The 19275-nt window shown below is 44.0% G+C and overlaps 1 long non-coding RNA gene across 1 annotated transcript; it reads left to right on the forward strand.

The window, feature by feature from the left end:
* Positions 1-13753: 13753 nt before the first annotated feature.
* Positions 13754-17352, forward strand: LOC127915145 (uncharacterized). The gene is made up of 3 exons (XR_008090334.1): positions 13754-13893; positions 14089-14115; positions 17054-17352. It is a non-coding gene; the product is annotated as an uncharacterized LOC127915145 (long non-coding RNA).
* The last annotated feature ends 1923 nt before the right edge of the window (positions 17353-19275 follow it).

The following is a 19275-nucleotide window of genomic DNA, read 5'->3' on the forward strand; positions in this document are numbered from 1 at the left end:
CTGTCTAATTTTGTTTTGATGCATATTTTACATTTTCTGTTAATCCAATAAACCCAATTTCACTACTGAAATATTACTGTGTCCATCAGTTATTTGATAGATCAAAATGAAATTGCTGATCCAAACACCCAATTATTTATAAATGGAAACTGTCAGGGGTGCCCAAACTTTTTCATACGACTGTAAATTTCCTGAACCTGTGACCAAAAACAAGCTACATATGGACAGTACCAAAATAAATGATGTAATGATTATGTCTCTTCGCAGCAAAATCTGACGAGCTGGGATGGTTGATACAACCATCCTATACAGTGGCTTCGGACCCCTAGACCTTTATCCACATTTTATTACGTTACAGCCTTATTCTAAAATTGATTTAATTGTTTTTTTCCCCCCTCATCAAACACAATACCCCATAATGACAAAGCAAAAACTGGTTTTGAAATGTTTGCTAATTTATGAAAAAGAAACATGTCACATTTACATAAGTATTCAGACCCTTTACTCAGTACTTTGTTGAAGCACCTTTGGCAGCAATTACATTCTTGAGTCTTCTTGGGTATGACCTGTATTTGGGGAGTTTCTCCTGTTCTTCTCTGCAGATCCTCTCAAGCTCTGTCAGGCTGGATGGGGAGCGTTGCTGCACCGCTATTTTCAGGTCTCTCCAGAGATGTTCGATCGGGTTTAAATCCGGGCTCTGGCTGGGCACTCAAGGACATTCAGAGATTTGTCCCGAAGCCACTCCTGCATTGTCTTGGCTATGTGCTTAGTGTCGTTTTCCTGTTGGAAGGTGAACTTTCGCCCCAGTCTGAGGTCCTGAGCTCCCTGGAGCAGATTTTCATCAAGGATCTCTCTGTAGTTTGCTTTGTTCATCTATCCCTCGATCCTGACTAGTCTCCCAGTCCCACCACTGAAAAACATCCCCCCCAGAATGATGCTGCCATCAGCATGCTTGGATGGTGCCAGGTTTCATCCAGACGTGATGCTTGGCATTCATGCCAAAGAGTTGAATCTTGGTTTCATCAGCCCAAAGAATCTTGTTTCTAATGTAGTCTTTAGGTGCCTTTTGGCAAACTCTAAGCAGGCTGTCATGTGCCTTCTACTGAGGAGTGGCTTCTGCCTGGCCACTCTACCATAAAGGCCTGATAGGTGGAATGCTGCAGAGATGGTTGTCCTTATGCAAGATTCTCCCAACTCCACAGAGGATATCTAGAGCTCCTTCAGTGACCATCGGGTTCTTGGTCACCTCCCTGACCAAGACCCTTCTCCCACAATTGCTCAGTTTGGCCAAGCGGCCAGATCTAGGAAGAGTCTTGGTGGTTCCAAACTTCTTCCATTTAAGAATGGAGGCCACTGTGTTCTTGGGGACCTTCAATGCTGCAGAAATGTTTTTGGTACCCTTCCCCAGATCTGTGCATCGACACAATCCTTTCTCGGAGCTCTACGGACAATTCCTTCCACCTCTTTTTGCTCTGTCAACTGTGGGACCTTATATAGACAGGTGTGTGCCTTTCCAAATCATGTCCAATCAAGTTGTAGTAACATCTCAATGGTGATCAATTGAAACAGGATGAACCTCAGCTCAACTTTGAGTCTTATTTTGCAAAGGGTCTGAATACTTATATTTTTAATACATTTGCAAAACTTTATAAAAACCTATTTTTACTTTGTCATTATGGGGGTATTGTGTGTACATTTTTTATTTATTATTCCATTTTAGAATAAGTCTGTAATGTAACAAAATGTGGAAAAAGTCAAGGGGTCTGAATACTTTCAGAAGGCACTGTATATAACATTCTATTGGTTGCAATAATTTTGTATAATTTAAATTGAAAAACTATTAAGTTTTGAATCTGGTGTCGTTTCGTGTATCAGTTCATAAACCATGTGCCTGGTACATTGAAAATCTCTTCGCAACTATTTTGCAATCTGTATGGCACAGCTGTCAATTTGTTGGTCCTTAAATGAAACTGGTATACTTTTTATATATCACAATTTTCTTGAACCTATTTTGGTTGTTAATGCAGGGTCGACAGACAAGTTCCTTACCTTCTCCCCCTTCCATTTGCCTCTTCCAATTTTGCGGTATGCAAGATTTTAGTTCTGGGTGTCCGAGATTAACATGACCCAAAAGTCACTGTGACTAAGATGAAGTACTGTGAACCTGATGGACTTCCTGGGCAAAATACTCTGCACAGCATTTTGTGGTAATGGCTCCCAACCCACCTGTGCTTGTCCAGATACTGGTGCAGGTGACCTATGGTCTCTGAGAAGTGCATCTTCATGATGTAAGTGTGCTCGCCATCCTCTGACTTTACCCTCAGTGTGGTGACATCACGGGCCGAGTCGGGAGGGGGTCAGTCTCATGCAACTCCAACCTAAGTTAGAGTAGGAGACAGCAGGTTCATAACCCACATTAGCAAATGTGTGTCCCTCTTCCAGGGTCTCCTCTGTCACAAGGTCCCACAAGGCCCCCTAGTGGTGGAAGTGAAAGTATTGTGCATAATTCTAGACACCTGCATACCTCTCTTTCAAGGCCTGTAGCACTGGTGTGTCTATGAGAGTCACCGCATGGCTGTTTGGAGCATCAGAAGAGCCCTAAACACAAGACACGGGCATGTACTAACGTATAGTATACTCACATTCATCATCTACAGGTATCAGCAGAAACATGCAACAGATCTCAGTCTCACCTGTAGACTGGCTTTCACTGAGTCCCTGATGTCAATCACTCTACCAGCCTTCACCAACACTTTGGGCAGCCTGTTCAGCAATTGGTCCATTGTCAGTGTTCTGCCTGTGGCTAACTCAATGTTCAAGTCAGAGCAAAATAGTCTTGGGGTGAATCTCAAGTGACATGCATATAGTTGAACCAAATTCAAGTATCACTTTCAATTATTTCACTGATTCCTTGCGTCCACTCCCCTCGCCTCCTCAAAGAAGATCCAAGGTTTCTTCCCATCTCATGCATCTTCAGGAGGAGACAAGGAGAGAGGAGTCGAGGAATCCAAAAAAACACAATTGAGATTCCACCCCCTGCAGTTGGTGCAACTAGAGTGTAAAGTGTAGCACATGTTTTCAGGAACAAATTGAAGCGATACAGAGGGGACCAACCGGGTATCTGGGAGACGGCACAGTACGCGTGTTCTCGTCTGTCTGTTGATTTCTCCCCCTCTGTGCATCCAACAACAGCCTGCCCCATCCCAGGGAACTCGGCCCACGGTCGCCTCTCTTGGAACTCCTCCTCTCACCCGTCGTGAACCTGTGTACACCGAAAGACGACGTGCCACTACCCACCACATAACAAACAGGAAATACATTGTCCGTGTAGTCCGTTTTCCTTACCGTAAGCACATTTGAAATCCACGCATGCACACAAAGCACGCACACACCCGAAACGGCACCCCATCTGCACACCTGTCCTGTAGGTCAGAAGGGAAGTATCCGTGCATCGCTTCTTGCATGCACTGCTGTAAAGTCATGTGCGGCAGGGTGTCAGACACACTGCAATCTGAGAGAGAGTCAATATATAGAAACATTTAAATCAGAGAATCTTCAGTGAAAATGTATCTAGAGCCATGCCTGGTTCAAATATCTTGTCTGCTTCAGTGCCTGGTCTAGGTAATGTTGTACTCTCTCGTAATAGCCTTAACAGTAGCTGATTTGGTTCTGGGTGCTGAGACTATGTACTGACTAGCCAGTTAGAGTGTAGAGAGTATTCCCTGTACAGTCTCTGTCTGTACCTGTTTGCTGACTTCCTGGTAAGAGCGGAAGGGCCAATTGAACATGAGGATGCCATTGCTGTAGAGCCTTAGTGGAATGAGGTGCTGCTGGGCCAGCTATGCTCTTCTGGACGTGACCCTGACGAAGGACTCTCCCTCCCCAGCCAGTATGTTCTACTGCTGGATGTTCTGGAGCACCAGGTCAAAGTTCATCTGGACGTTTCTCCTGGCCACAGAGGTCTCTGCAAAACACAGGCCACCATAATAAGTGAATGCATACTTGAAGACATTCTGTTTGAAAACCATCCGGGCATCACACGCGCACAGCTCTGTGAAACTTTACTGCTGCATTGAAAGAACATCAAAGTTGTGACAGAAACCACTCATTGGGGTTGTTTGGCAACTGCTTCGTACGGTTGGAAATGACAGTTTGAAGATGTGATTTGATTAGGTTTCACTTCACGTGTATATTGAAAGTCAGGCCTAAGGTGAGGATTAGTGGGTTACTGAGTACTGGGGCTGCCTGTTACGGAGGGTGTACTGTTACAGCGTGTTCAGATAGAAATGTATCATGTAGAAAGAATATGATTGTCAGAATAGGGAAATCTTAGCAGCTCTATTAACTGCTTTTCAGTCACTGCAGGCTTCCCTTTATGGTCTCAAACTGGTCTTGAATGTACAAAAAACTCAATTCATGACCTTTACCAGAGCTAGAACTCTGCCAGAGAACGTTAGCGTTGTCACATCAGGTGGCTTATCCATTGAAAAAGTGTCATCCTACAAATACCTACATATTTGGTTGGATGACAAGTTGTCCTTTAAAGATCATGTGGATAATCTTGTGGCAAAGTTTACTTTGAAATTGGGTTTTTATTTTTGTAATAAGGCTTGCTTCCCACTTATGGCTAGAAAGAAGCTTGTTCAGGCCACTTCTCTCTCTGTAATTGTAATTGTAATTGTAATATGGTGACTTGTTGTATATGCATGCAACCACCTCTGTCTTACAGAGACTGGACTCTGTTTATCATGCATCCTTGTGCTTTATTACAAATGCCAAGTCACTCACTCATTGCACATTGTACCAAAAGGTAGGTTGAACCTCACTTTATATGCGCAGAAAGATACATTTGTACTGTATGTGTTCATCTACAAAGCCCTTTTGGGTGAACTCCCTCTTTACCTCTGTAGTCTGGGTCTCCTTCACCCCCATCAGTTACCATACCCGGTCTGCTAGATGGTTGCTACTTAAAGTCCCCAGGACACTCACAGTATTAGGCAAGACTGCCTTCTCTCCTTGTGCACCAGACGGATGGATTAATCTACAATCCATGCTTCATCTAGATATGTTAGTGCCCCTGAATTAATTTCAAATATTGACGGGAGACTCTGTTACGGAGGAGTGTAAATGCTTTTTGTTGTTGTTGCCTGGATCATGTTGTACTGTACTGTTGTATGTTTTAATTATGTAATGTATTGATTGTTGCTGCCTTCTTGGCCAGGTCTCCCTTGAAAAAAGAGACTCTGGGTCTCAATGGGCTTTTCCTGGTTCAATTTCTATCTGCACCATAAGGTTCAGCACTTAATACCGCCCTGGTTTCTTTACCTGGCTGCCACACCCCTCCCTCAGAGCTCTGGGTCTGCTCAGCTTCCTTTACTTCCTGTTGTGTTGAGCTCCTCTCCGCACCCCACCCAGATCATGCCGTAGTCATTCAGAAACCACTGGGTGGTTAAAAAACCCACTGTGAGTTCAAAATAAAAAAAACTTTAAAGAGGTGAACTAAACTATTTAGAACAGACTTAAAGATGAGTCAACCACCACAACTCAACGTATAACTATGTTATACTGTATGTAGAAAAGTTCAAGTCTAAATTGGACAAGCACGGACTAAGATATATTGTGAATCACACAGACACAGGTTCGTGCTTCCACGGCTTTCAATACAGTGCGGCCCATCCATGTCTGTGCAATGTACCAAACTGTTTAGCTGAGGGCCGGAAAAAAACATTGCAACAAAAACATTGCTCCGTTGTATCACCATGGCGATGAGAACACTGTATCAGCCTACATTCTATAAATATACGAATACTAGACCTACCTACGTGTGCTGTGACTGGAGCTCTGTGGTTCTAGAACTGTATGAGATATGCGATAGGCTGAAATAACTGTTTCCCCGTTTTGTTATGTTACAGCCTTAATCTAGAATAGATGAAATGGCTTTTTTTTCTCCCCTCATCAATCTACACACAAAACTGCATAATTACAAAGCAAAAACAGGTTTTTAGAAATTGTAGAAAATGTATAAAAAATATATCACATTTACATAAGTATTCAGACCCTTTACTCAGTACTTTGTTGAAGTACAATTGGCAGCGATTACAGCCTCGAGTCTTCTTGGGTATGACGCTACAAGCTTGGCACACCTGTATTTGGGGAGTTTCTCCCATTCTTCTCCGCAGGTCCTCTCAAGCTCTGTCAGGTTGGATGGGGAGCGTCACTACACAGATGTTTTCAGGTCTCTCCAGAGACGTTCGATCAAGTTCAAGTCCGGGCTCTGGCTGGGCCACTCAAGGACATTCAGAGACTTGTCCCGAAGCCACTCCTGCATTGTCTTGGCTGTGTGCTTAGGGTTGTTGTCCTGTTGGAAGGTGAACACTCACTCCAGTCTGAGGTCCTGAGCGCTCTGGTGCAGGTTTTCATCAAGGATCTCTCTGCTCCGTTCATCTTTCCCTCAATTCTGATTAGTCTCCCAGTCCCTGCCACTGAAAACATCCCCACAGTATGATGCTGCCACCACCATGCTTCACCGTAGGGATGGTGCCAGGTTTCCTCCATACGTGATGCTAGACTTTCAGGCCAAAGAGTTCAAGAGTGATTATGGGGTTCTTGGCACCTCCCTGACCAAGGCCCTTCTCCAACATTTGGCCGGGCGGCCAGCTCTAGGAAGAGTCTTGGTGGTTCCAAACTTCTTCCATTTAAGAATGATGGAGGCCACTGTGTTCTTGGGGACCTCCAATGCTGCAGACATTTTTTGATACCCCTCCCCAGATCCGTGCCTCGACACAAGCCTGTCTCGGAGCTCTACGGACAATTCCTTCAACCTCATGAAGACATGCACTGTCAACTGTGGGAGCTTATATAGACAGGTGTGTGCCTTTCCAAATCATGTCCAATCAATTGAATTCACCACAGGTGGACTCCAATCAAGTTGTAGAAACATCTCAAGGATAATCAATGGAAACTGGATGCACCTGAGCTCAACTTCGAGTCTCATAGCAAAAGGTCTGAATACTTATGTAAATAAAGTATTTTCTACAAACATTTCGAAAAACCTGTTTTTGCTTTGTCTTTATGGGGTATTGTGTGTAGATTGATGACAAAAAAACAACAATTTTAATCAATTTTAGAATAAGGCTGTAACGTAACAAAATGTGGAAAAAGTCAAGGGGTCTGAATACTTTCTGAATGCGCTGTATACCGTATATTCTTTTGGCGAAACATTTAATGGGTAGTTGCAGTAGCTACTTACACTGCTACATGGCAAAAAAAAGTCATTAACTACTGAAAAGACTACGAAGATTTGAATTTCGGTAAACTGCCATCAAGCTACTGCAGAATGTAGGTACATGACTATTTCAATGACATAGTGGAACTACTCCCAAACACGGTCTGTTTTCAACTCGACAGCACAACTTTGGAAAATATGTTGCTGTTTGAGGAGGTCTCTTATTACCTCATCATACAAACTATAATAAATATCTTGTCATTCAAAATATGAGAAGTCTCTTGTCAAGCAAACTATAAGGAACAAAGGTCTACTATGGAATACCGATGCAACATCCACACATTCACACATTTGGTAGATTTTGTGTAGAAAACATTTACCGGCACCATTTAGCTACTGCTCACACATACTGTAGCAGGAATATGTGTAGACTTAACACTTGTATGACAGGCATCCTGTATGTACAACTTCATCAGCACTTTGTGGTTGAGCTTTCCTTTAAAATGCATGCTTTTGATTGGGTGTTGCGGAGGATCACAGAGGTCGATGTGGTTGAGGTCGATTTCAGATCTAACCAAAACCCTCGTCTTGCTGGAGGTGTTCACAGAAGCTGGATGCAGAGTTGTTACAGGTTTTCCCATCGTTTTCCCATTAAGCGTGTGCTAAATTACTCAAATGTAATGTACAATGTCATTTCTATGTCTGAAGGTGTGTCGTACTTGGCTCCCCTTGTGGTCAACGTCCAGGGCTTGGGGTCTTCACCTTGGTCTCCAGCAGGGTCAGCCTCTGTATCATGGAGGGCATTAGCTCAAAATCACTAAGGGGTGCACCTGGAGGGTTCAGTCAGAATTCACCAGATCAGGCAGCGTAATACCTGTATAATAAAGGCTACTGTACAACACTCGGCAGATGTTTTTTTTCTCCAAAGCGTCTTAGGTACAGTGATGCATACATTGTTACTGATTCTGAGAACACTCTGATTCAATGTTACTGTACATTATCAGAAACTCAAGCTGGCTTTTTTTGAAACCCACATGTGCCCACAGTGCTGTAGTAGGAAAACGAGACACTTTTTTTTTGTGCTGTCCATGCACACAACATACTAATCTAACAACCACGCATGAGATTTCCAGTGTTATCTAAATTGTATGTGCTCACTGCACTTATTTTGAACATGGTTGTGGTTGTGAATATTTCGGCACAGGGCAAGTTGCAAGGACATCAAAGAAACATACGAAAGGAGTTGCTTTTCCTTTGTTTGGCGGTATATTTCAGTTGTCGTGGTTATTTCGTTCTCACTTTTACTTTGTCACTATTATAAATTGCATGAGTTATGTTACGGGTCTCATTACCATCCCCCCTAGACTGTCGGGCCAAAAGGGATTCGTAACACCAGGTTTTTAAATAACTATATTCAGAGGCAGCATAGGTTTCAAATCATTGGATATCTCATAGTTAGACTACAGCAGGATTCCCCAACTGGCGGCCCGCTGGACGAATTCGGCCCGTGGGTGATTTTATCTGGCCATCCAAGTTTTATGAGCAATAAATAATACTAAAATGTTTTTTTTACATTTTTGTTGTTGGTCATAAACGACTAAAAACATCAGCAAATCAGCTCCAAGTGATTTTCATTTTGGAAATCTATTCCAAAGTATTCCCACACACCATAGTGACAAACGTAAGCACGGTTTGAAATGATTATGATTAGTAAAATAGTATATGTTCTTGTGGTCAATTGTAACGATCTGGGTGTAGTGGGTGCGAAGTCAGGCGCAGGAAGCAGAGAGTTCAGGCGAGTGCTATTTAATGCACTAACGGCGAACATAAGCCACTCCACGAAACACAGGGCGCACACAAACCAAATGCCCCAAACACGGGGACTTAAACAGTCCAGCAAAACCCCACGAAATGGGAAACACGTAAACCTCATTCGTGCACACAAGTCACACAAAACAATCCTGCACAAAGAGCAGGCGGGCCTCTTGGTAATTATAGCCCGACTAATCATCCTAAACACAAAACAGGTGAAACCAATCAACAGAAAGGGGGGAAAGGATCAGTGGCAGCTAGTAGGCCAGAACAGGAAGGGGAGCCACCTTCGGTAGTAGTCATGACAGTACCCCCCTAACACGCGGCTCCATCAGCTCGCTGACATTGGCCTCGAGGGCGGCCCGGAGGGCGAGGCGCAGGGCGCTCCGGGTGAAGGCGATGGACATCCCTCAACAGTGACGGGTCCAAGATGTCCCCCACCGGTACCCAGCACTTCTCCTCCGGTCCATACCCCTCCCAGTTCACGAGGTACTGCAGGCCCCTCACACGGCGTCTCGAGTCCAGAATGGCATGTATCGTGTATGCCGGGGACCCCTCAATGTCCAGAGGGGGTGGAGGGACCTCGGGCACCTCACCTTCCTACAGGGGACCAGCTACCACCGGCCTGAGGTGAGACACATGAAACGAGGTGTTAATACGATAATAGGAAGGGAGTTGTAATCTATAACACACTTTGTTTATCCTCCTCAGGACTTTGAAGGGCTCCACACACTGCGGCGCCAGCTTCTGGCAGGGCAAGCGGCGGGGTAGGTTTCGGGTTGAGAGCCAGACACTGTCCCCCGGTACAAACACGGGGGCCTCACTGCGGTGTCGGTCAGCACTCCTCTTCTGCCGTCCACCGGCTTGTTTGAGGGATTCCCGGATGGCTCTCCAAGTCTCCTCCACCGCAGGAGCCTCGGTCTGAATCGGATGCCATGGTGCCAGGGCCGGCTGGTAGCCCAACACACACTGAAATGGCGATAGGTTCGTAGAAGAGTGACGGAGTGACGGAGTGAGTTCTGGGCCAACTCCGCCCATGCGACGTACCTAGACCACTCCCCTGGCCGGTCCTGGCAATATGACTGCAGAAACCTACACACCTCCTGGTTCACTCTCCCCCCGTAGTGCCGGAAGACGTGGGTAAATAGCGCCTCCGCAGTCTGTAGGGCTGTAGGGAGACCGGGCAATGGGAGGAGACGGCAGGACTTAGAAAACCGATCCACAACAACCAGGACCGTAGTGTTTCCCTGAGACGGGGGAAGATCGGTCAGGAAATTCACTGACAAGTGAGACCATGGCCTTTGTGGAACAGGGAGGGGCTGTAACTTCCCTCTAGGAAGGTGCCTAGGAGCCTTACTCTGGGTGCACACCGACAGGAAGAGACATAGAACCTAACGTCCCTAGCCAAGGTGGGCCACCAATACTTCCCCCTGAGACCCCGCACTGTCCTCGCCACACCAGGATGACCTGAAGAGGGTAGGGTGTGAGCCCACCGAATCAGTTGATCACAGACACCAAGCAGCACGTACTTGCGACCAGTTGGACACTGAGGAGGCACAGGTTCCACCCGTAACGCCCGCTTGATGTCATTTATTTACATTTTACATTTAAGTCATTTAGCAGACGCTCTTATCCAGAGCGACTTACAAATTGGTGCATTCACCTTATGACATCCAGTGGAACAGCCACTTTACAATAGTGCATCTAAATCTTTTAAGGGGGGTGAGAAGGATTACTTTATCCTATCCTAGGTATTCCTTAAAGAGGTGGGGTTTCAGGTGTCTCCGGAAGGTGGTGATTGACTCCGCTGTCCTGGCGTCGTGAGGGAGTGTGTTCCACCATTGGGGAGCCAGAGCAGCGAACAGTTTTGACTGGGCTGAGCGGGAACTGTACTTCCTCAGTGGTAGGGAGGCGAGCAGGCCAGAGGTGGATGAACGCAGTGCCCTTGTTTGGGTGTAGGGCCTGATCAGAGCCTGGAGGTACTGAGGTGCCGTTCCCCTCACAGCTCCGTAGGCAAGCACCATGGTCTTGTAGCGGATGCGAGCTTCAACTGGAAGCCAGTGGAGAGAGCGGAGGAGCGGGGTGACGTGAGAGAACTTGGGAAGGTTGAACACCAGACGGGCTGCGGCGTTCTGGATGAGTTGTAGGGGTTTAATGGCACAGGCAGGGAGCCCAGCCAACAGCGAGTTGCAGTAATCCAGACGGGAGATGACAAGTGCCTGGATTAGGACCTGCGCCGCTTCCTGTGTGAGGCAGGGTCGTACTCTGCGGATGTTGTAGAGCATGAACCTACAGGAACGGGCCACCGCCTTGATGTTTGTTGAGAACGACAGGGTGTTGTCCAGGATCACGCCAAGGTTCTTAGCGCTCTGTCCAAGTCCACCTCCCATACCACTGGTGCCACCAGCCTTGAGGCTGGAAGGATGGGAGTAGGATCGGTGGGCCGATCCTCCGTGTCATGGAGACGAGACAGCGCGTCGGCCTTCGTGTTCAGGAGCCTGGTCTATAAGACAGGGTGAACCTGAATCGGGTGAAGAACATGGCCCACCTTGCCTGACGCGGATTCAGTCTCTTAGCTGCCCGGATATACTCCAGATTCTGGTGGTCGGTCCAGATGAGAAAAGGGTGCCTAGCCCCCTCAAGCCAGTGTCTCCACAACCTCAGGGCCTTTACCACCGCTAACAACTCCCGGTCCCCCACATCATAGTTACGCTCCGCCGGACTGAGCTTCCTCGAAAAGAAAGCGCAGGGGCGGAGTTTCGTACCCGAGCGCTGTGGTAGCACGGCACCCACCCCAGCCTCGGACCTGTCCACCTCCACTATGAATGCTAAAGAGGGGTCCGGGTGCGCCAAAACACGGGGGCATCTGTGAACAGCACCTTCAACCTATTGAAGGCTCTGTCAGCCTCTGCCGACCACCTCAAACGCACCGGTCCCCCCTTTAACAGTGAGGTAATGGGGACCGCTACCTGGCCAAAACCCCGGATAGCCCGACTAATCAGCCTAAACACAAAACAGGTGAAACCAATCAACAGAAAGGGGGGGAAGGATCAGTGGCAGCTAGTAGGCCGGTGACGACGACCGCCGAGCGCCACCCTAACAGGAAGGGGAGCCACCTTCGGTAGGAGTCGTGACATCAATTTGCAGTCTACAAATGACTTGTAATATGTTCTGTCCCCCTGGCGATCTGCTCTAGAAAATAATCTGCTTTTAAATACCTTAATTCCATAGCTGCAAATGGATTCTCCTTGAAAGGCACTCATCTCTTATTTGAGCAAAATTAGCAATCATCAGTAACGCAAATAAACACGGACATCCATCTAATTGCAATACGTTTTGTCTTGGAAAAGATCCACTTTGTTTTCTCTCGAACATACCCTTGATGATTCATGGGCCCAGGAAGAGGAAGCTGTCGGTTTTTCCCCAACATTGAAAGTGGTGAGCTCATCTCCTCACATTCATTAAACACTAGGTTTCGATAGGATGCACAAATTGGCTAGCAGACTAGTTTACAGAGGTCATTTTGTGATTCAACAATGAATGTAAAAAAACACAATAGTTATGAGCACCTGGCTGACATTGACATGGTTGACATGCAAGCACATAGCAGCTAAAAACACTAAAGAAATGTCCTGAAAGTCTAAACTTGGTTCAGTTATTAGACTCAATAAACGAAAGTAACTTTTATTTGCCGTGCAATGAATTTAGAAATAACTTACAAGTGACTGGCACTAGATTCTGTAGGTTGGAATACTATTACTAAATGATTGTTTGGAGTTCATTGCGATTGGTAACGTGGATCGTGATATTTCAGTGGCTCGTTGCTGGTTCCAGAATTCAATATACCCTCTTTCCCACCGTGAAGAACCCGCCAAAGGGATACGTTGTAATTGAAAGTGATACATTGTAATTCAAAGTATGTGTCACGATCGTCTTAAGGAGTAGACCTAAGCGCAGCGTGGTTAGAATACATTCTTCTTTATTAATGAAGAACACGAAGAACACTTAAACAAAAACAACAATTGACCGCTATATAAACAATGTGCTAACGTATAACATAGACAATAACCCACGAAATACCCCAAGAAGATGGCTGCCTAAATATGGTTCCCAATCAGAGACAACGATAAACACCTGCCTCTAATTGAGAACCAATCTAGGCAACCATAGACCTACATAAACACCTAGATGGACACAACCCCATAAATCTACAAAACCCCTAGACAGTACAAACACCCTAGGTGAGACAAAAACACACATACCACCCTCGTCACACCCTGACCTAACCAAAATATATAAAGAAAATAAAGAATACTCAGGTCAGGGCTGAACAGTATGACATTGTCATCAGCCATCGACAAACCTTGACATAAAATGAACGATGTATCCAAACACCAGTCTACTTTTATTTCAAAAGTTGTCACACGCCTAGCCCTAGATCAGAACACATACTAGGCCTGCTATACAAAACATAACAATACAATACAATAACCTACAATGCACTGCAACACAATACAATAAATAGGCTATCGACCTATATGGAAAAATAGAAGAATAGAAACATATCCATATGTTTCATTCGTGCCAAATAATTTGTAGGCCCTTATTAAAGTTAATTTACACTGCTCATGACTGTAAAACAAACGTCTGTTCTTGTGCACATGCAGTCATGGTGCACACACCCCTTTCAGACCCATCCTCTTCTAGCTGAAATAAACACAGATACACTGTTGCTGTTCAGAGACTCAACCCTCTTCAACATGAACAAAGCTCTGGTCTGTGCTGTCTTCATCTTGCTGGTGCTTTCTGTGTTCACAGAGGCCATGGAGGGGAATCCTATAAACCCAAATGGCAAGGTAAGAACCAAAATATCAGTATTAGTAAACTATTAAGTAGAGATTAAACATATTAATTGTAGAGTTCAGCAGTTGTATACATATCATCAATAGCACTAACTTGTGGTGATTCGTTTCCAGGTATTGTGTTAACATATAGGTAACAGCCTAAAGTGTGGTGAGATGTCTAAAATGGTCCTGTCTTTCGTCTTTCAGGTGAATGCAACCAGCGCCACAGGCAAGGTATTCCCATTTTTTACAAATTGACTGAGCTAATCGGTGAATTGGAGATAGAGAGGGGAATTGTAAACTAAGAAAGTGTCTATAGGCCTACTCACCATAAGGGTTGTTCTTGAATTGCGGTGCTATTTGGGTGTGGCATTTTGGAGAAAAAAAGGAACTTAATTTTTCTCTATTTTTTAAATTAAATCTATTGGGTACATCTTCCCATTTGTAAATGAACTAATATGGTAGCTTAATAATGACTTTTAATCATGTTTTGCTATTATGATAACATTGTGTCACCAGCAGGACTAGTTATACCAGTGACGGTAACTCCAATGGCAACATTTTGGTAATTGAGGATTTTCGAAAATGGAGGGCACAGATGCTCAAATCTAGGTCATTAAACCTTTAAAAAATAATTGGCCAAAGTGTTTTTGATTCATAATTTTGCTCACAGTGTAATTTCCCTTCATTTAACATTTGTAACACCAATTACCCTATTTAGACACACAAAATGATCAATGGAATCCTCAAATGTATGAGATACTAAAAGGGCGTGATTAGCTAATAATTGTATTTAATATAGACCCTTCCAGTGCAACACTTTTCCACTAGAGGTCAATGCAAGGTCCTTGTAAATCTTTGTAATGAGTGATTTTCAAGGGAGTTACACCAATGGGGATAAAACTTAGGGACACATATTATATTTGTAAAAATAAGAGTAATTGTAATAGCCTGTTTTGTTTTTATTGATAAGTACAATATACAGTTGATGTCAGAAGTTTACATAAACCTCAGCCAAATACATTTAAAATCAATTTTTCACAATTCCTGACATTTAATCCAAGTAACTGTTTTAGGCCAGTTAGGATCACCACTTTATTTTAAGAATGTGAAATGTCAGGATAATAGTAGAGAGAATGATTTATTTCAGGTAAATTCTGGCCCATTCCTCCTGACACAGCTGGTGTAACTGAGTCAGGTTTGTAGGCCTCCTTGCTCGCACATGCTTTTTCAGTTCTGCTCATAAATATTCTATGGGATTGAGGTCAGGGCTTTGTGATGGCCACTCCAATACCTTGACTTTGTTGTCTTTAAGCCATTTTGCCACAACTTTGGAAGTATGCTTGGGGTCATTGTTCATTTGAAAGAACTATTTGCGACCAAGCTTTAACTTCCTGACTGATGTCTTGAGCTTCAATATATCCACATAATTTCCATCCTCATGATGCCATCTACTTTGTGAAGTGCACCAGTCCCTCCTGCAGCAAAGCACCCCAGCAACATGATGCTGCCACCCCCATGCTTCACGGTTGGGATGGTGTTCTTCGGCTTACAAGCCTCCCCCTTTTTCCTCTGAACATAACAATAGTCATTATGGCCAAACAGTTGGAGCAGTGACTTCTTCCTTGCTGAGCAGCCTTTCAGGTTGTTTTACTGTAGAGAAAGATACTTTTGTACCTGTTTCCTCCAGCACCTTTGCTGTTGTTCTGGGATTGATTTGCACTTTCGCACCAAAGTACGTTCATCTCGAGGAGACAGAACGCTTCTCCTTCCTGAGCGGTATGACGGCAGCGTGGTCCCATAGTGTTTATACTTGCGTACTATTGTTTGTAGAGATTAACGTGGTACCTTCAGGCGTTTGGAAATTGCTCCCAAGGATGAACCAGACTTGTGGTCTACAATTTTGTTCTGAGGTCTTGGCTGATTTATTTTGATTTTCCCATGATGTCAAGCAAAGAGGCACTGAGTTTGAAGGTAGGCCTTGAAATTTATCCACAGGTACACCTCCAATTGACTCAAATGATGCCAAATAGTCTATCAGAAGATTCTAAAGCCATGATATCATTTTCTGGAATTTTCCAAGCTGTTTAACTTAGTGTATGTAAACTTCTGACCCACTGGAATTGTGATACAGTGAATTATAAGTGAAATAATCTGTCTGTAAACAATTGTTGGAAAAATGACTTGTGTCATGCACAAAGTAGATGTCCTAACCAACTTGCGAAAACTATAGTTTGTTAACAAGAAATGTGTGGCGTGGTTGAAAAACGAATGAATGACTCCAACCTAAGTGTATGTAAACTTCCGACTTCAACTGTATGTAATGCTTTTGTTAACTTTATAGAATACAAAAAAATTATACATAGATGAATAGCTTTAAATCCCCCAAAATATGTCACGATATCTGTACTTTAAACAATGCATAAACATAATGTTTTGCATTATAAAGCACTTGCAGTATATTTTATGACTGATAAACAGTCCAATTTAAATAGATAACATGTATAATGTGTAACTATTTGTCATTTTGAAGTGTTTTTGTGTGGATGTGAATGACACCGCAATTCAAGTACGACCCATAAAGGGTTATTCGGCTGTCCCAGAGAACCCTGTTGGGTTCCAGGTAGAATCTTATCACCAAAGGGTTATTATAAGGTTATACCATGGTTTGTTGGGTAAGTTGGGTTTCACATTGGTTCTACATCGGTTCTACATGGAGCCAAAAAGGGTTCTCATACAGGGACAGCGGAATAACCTTTTATGATTCTAGATAGCCCCTTTTCTAGGAGTGTAGAAATTCAGTTCCTTCTCTCTCTCTCTCTCTCTCTGTCTCTTTCTCTCTCTCTCTCTCTCTCTCTCTCTCTCTCTCTCTCTGTCTCTCTCTGTCTCTCTCTCTCTGTCTCTCTCTGTCTCTCTCTCTGTCTCTCTCTGTCTCCCTGTCTCTGTCTCTCTCTCTCTCTGTCTCTCTCTCTCTCTCTCTCTCTCTCTCTCTCTCTCTCTCTCTGTCTCTCTCTGTCTCTCTCTCTCTCTGTCTCTCTCTCTCTCTCTCTCTCTCTCTCTCTCTCTCTCTCTCTCTCTCTCTCTCTCTCTCTCTCTCTCTCTCTCTCTCTCTCTCTCTCTCTCTCTCTCTCTCTCTCTCTCTCTCTCTCTCTCTCTCTCTCTCTCTCTGTAGGCATCCGGGACAAGCACCTTGACACTTCCGTTTTTGCTGCAGTTGGGGCTGATGGTTGCACCTGCCTTACTTCAAACTCTGCTGTAAGCACTTGCTATGCTCTCCTTCCACAAGACTCTGCGGAACTTCTGCAAGAACGGGGGCAACAACATAGCAATAGCTTCAATGACTAGGCCTACTATATTTACCGGTACTGTAGACCCAAGCTGACCCATTTCCATGATTGAACACTGTGAAATTCTTAACCCAAATGATCTTGTAATAACCATACAGATACAGAAATAAATTTGTGTATCTTACACTCTTCTTGATATTTTCTTTCTCTGTCTGATAGATGGAGCCATGTGCAGACTATGCCTATGACCTATTGTTGGCTAGGGATAGGCTAGGCCTTGAAAACAATTACAAAACGTTGATAGTGCTGGAAAACTCACAGCAGGACATAGAAGAGACAAGATGTCAAATGAAAAGCAATACCTCCACCTGGTTTCAAAAATGCTTTCACACATACACTATAGAAAGTCTATACACCCTTGAACATTTATTTATTTATTTGGCATTACATAGTGGGATTGAATTATATTTAATCATATTTGTTTTTGCCATTGATCTACACAAAATACTCAATAATGTCAAAGTGAAAAGAAAATTCTACACATTTGTATAAATTAATAGAAAATGTATAACTAAACAATAGTTGTCACATAAGTATTTACCCTCTTTGTTTAAGCAATCCTAAATTAGTTTCGAAGTCAAATCTGGGGCTACTCCCGAGTGGCGCAGGTGCTTGAGGTGTCACTACAGAACCGGGTTCGATCCCAGCCTGTGTCACAACTGGCCGTGACCGGGAATCCTATAGGGTGGTGCACAATTGGCCCAGCGTTGTCCGGGTTAGGGGAGGGTTTGGTAGGGGGGCTTTACTTGGCTCATCGCACTCTAGCGACTCCTTGTACCGGGCCGTGCGCCTGCGGTTTGGCTGGTCATGTTTCGGGAGGACGCGTGACTTGACCTTCGCCTCTCCCGAGCCCGTTGGGGAGTTGCAGCGATGAGACAAGATCGTAATTGGATATGACGAAATTGGGGAGAAAAACAAGTCAAACGTAACAAATCACATACTAATAAGTTATATGGACTCACTCTGTGTGAAATAATCGGATTTTTGAATAACTAGCCCTTCCTCTGTCCCCCATACATACAACATCTATAAGGTCCCTCAGTCAAGTATTGAATTTCAAGCACATTTTCAACTAAAAAGACCAGAGGGCTATTCGAAAGCCTCATAAAGAAGAACAGTGATTGGTAGGTGTGTAACAATAACAAATCAGACATTAAATATCTCTTTAAGCACGGTCCAGTTAATAATTATGCTGTGGATGATGCATTAAACTACTTAGACACATCAAAGATGCAGTCGACCCTCTGAACTGAGCTGCAGGACAGGAAATTAACTGCTTAGGGATGTCGCTATGAGGCCGTTGGTGATTTTAAAACAGCTGCATAGTTCAATGGCTGTGATGGTAAAAAAGAAAATGAGGATGGATCAACAGTATTGTATTAACCTAATTGACAGAGTGAAAAGAATAACACAAATATACAGACAAAAATATTCCAAAACATGCATACAGTATGTACGCAACAAGACACTGAAGTAGTACTGCAAAAAAATACACTGCAAAGGAATAAACATTTTGGCCTAAATGCAAAGCCTTATGTTTAAGGCAAATCCAACACAACACATCACTCAGTAACGGCCTCCTTATTTTCAAGCATGGTGGTGGCTGCATCATGGTATGTGTATGCCTGACATTGACAAAGACTGGAGAGTTTTTCAGGATGAAAATAAATGTGATGGAGCCTGCTTCAGTCTGCTTTACACCAGACTGGGAAAGGAATTCACCTTTCAACAGGACAATAACCTACTACACAAAGCCAAATCTACACTGGAGTTGCTTACCAAGAAGACAGTGGATGTTTCCGAGTGGCCAAGTTACAGTTTTGACTTAAATCTGCTTGGCAAGACTTGAAAGTTGCTGTCTAGCTATGGTACCCAAAACCTTGACAAAGCTGGAAGAATTGTGAAAAGAACAATGGGCATATATGGCACAATACAGGTGTGCAAAGCTCTTATGAGACGTATCCAAGAAGACTCACAGCTGTAATCGCTGCCAAAGGTGAGTCTAACATGTATTGACTCAGAGGGTGAATACTTATCTAATCAAGGT

Source organism: Oncorhynchus keta, chromosome 34, assembly GCF_023373465.1.
Source record: "Oncorhynchus keta strain PuntledgeMale-10-30-2019 chromosome 34, Oket_V2, whole genome shotgun sequence".
NCBI lineage: Eukaryota > Metazoa > Chordata > Actinopteri > Salmoniformes > Salmonidae > Oncorhynchus > Oncorhynchus keta.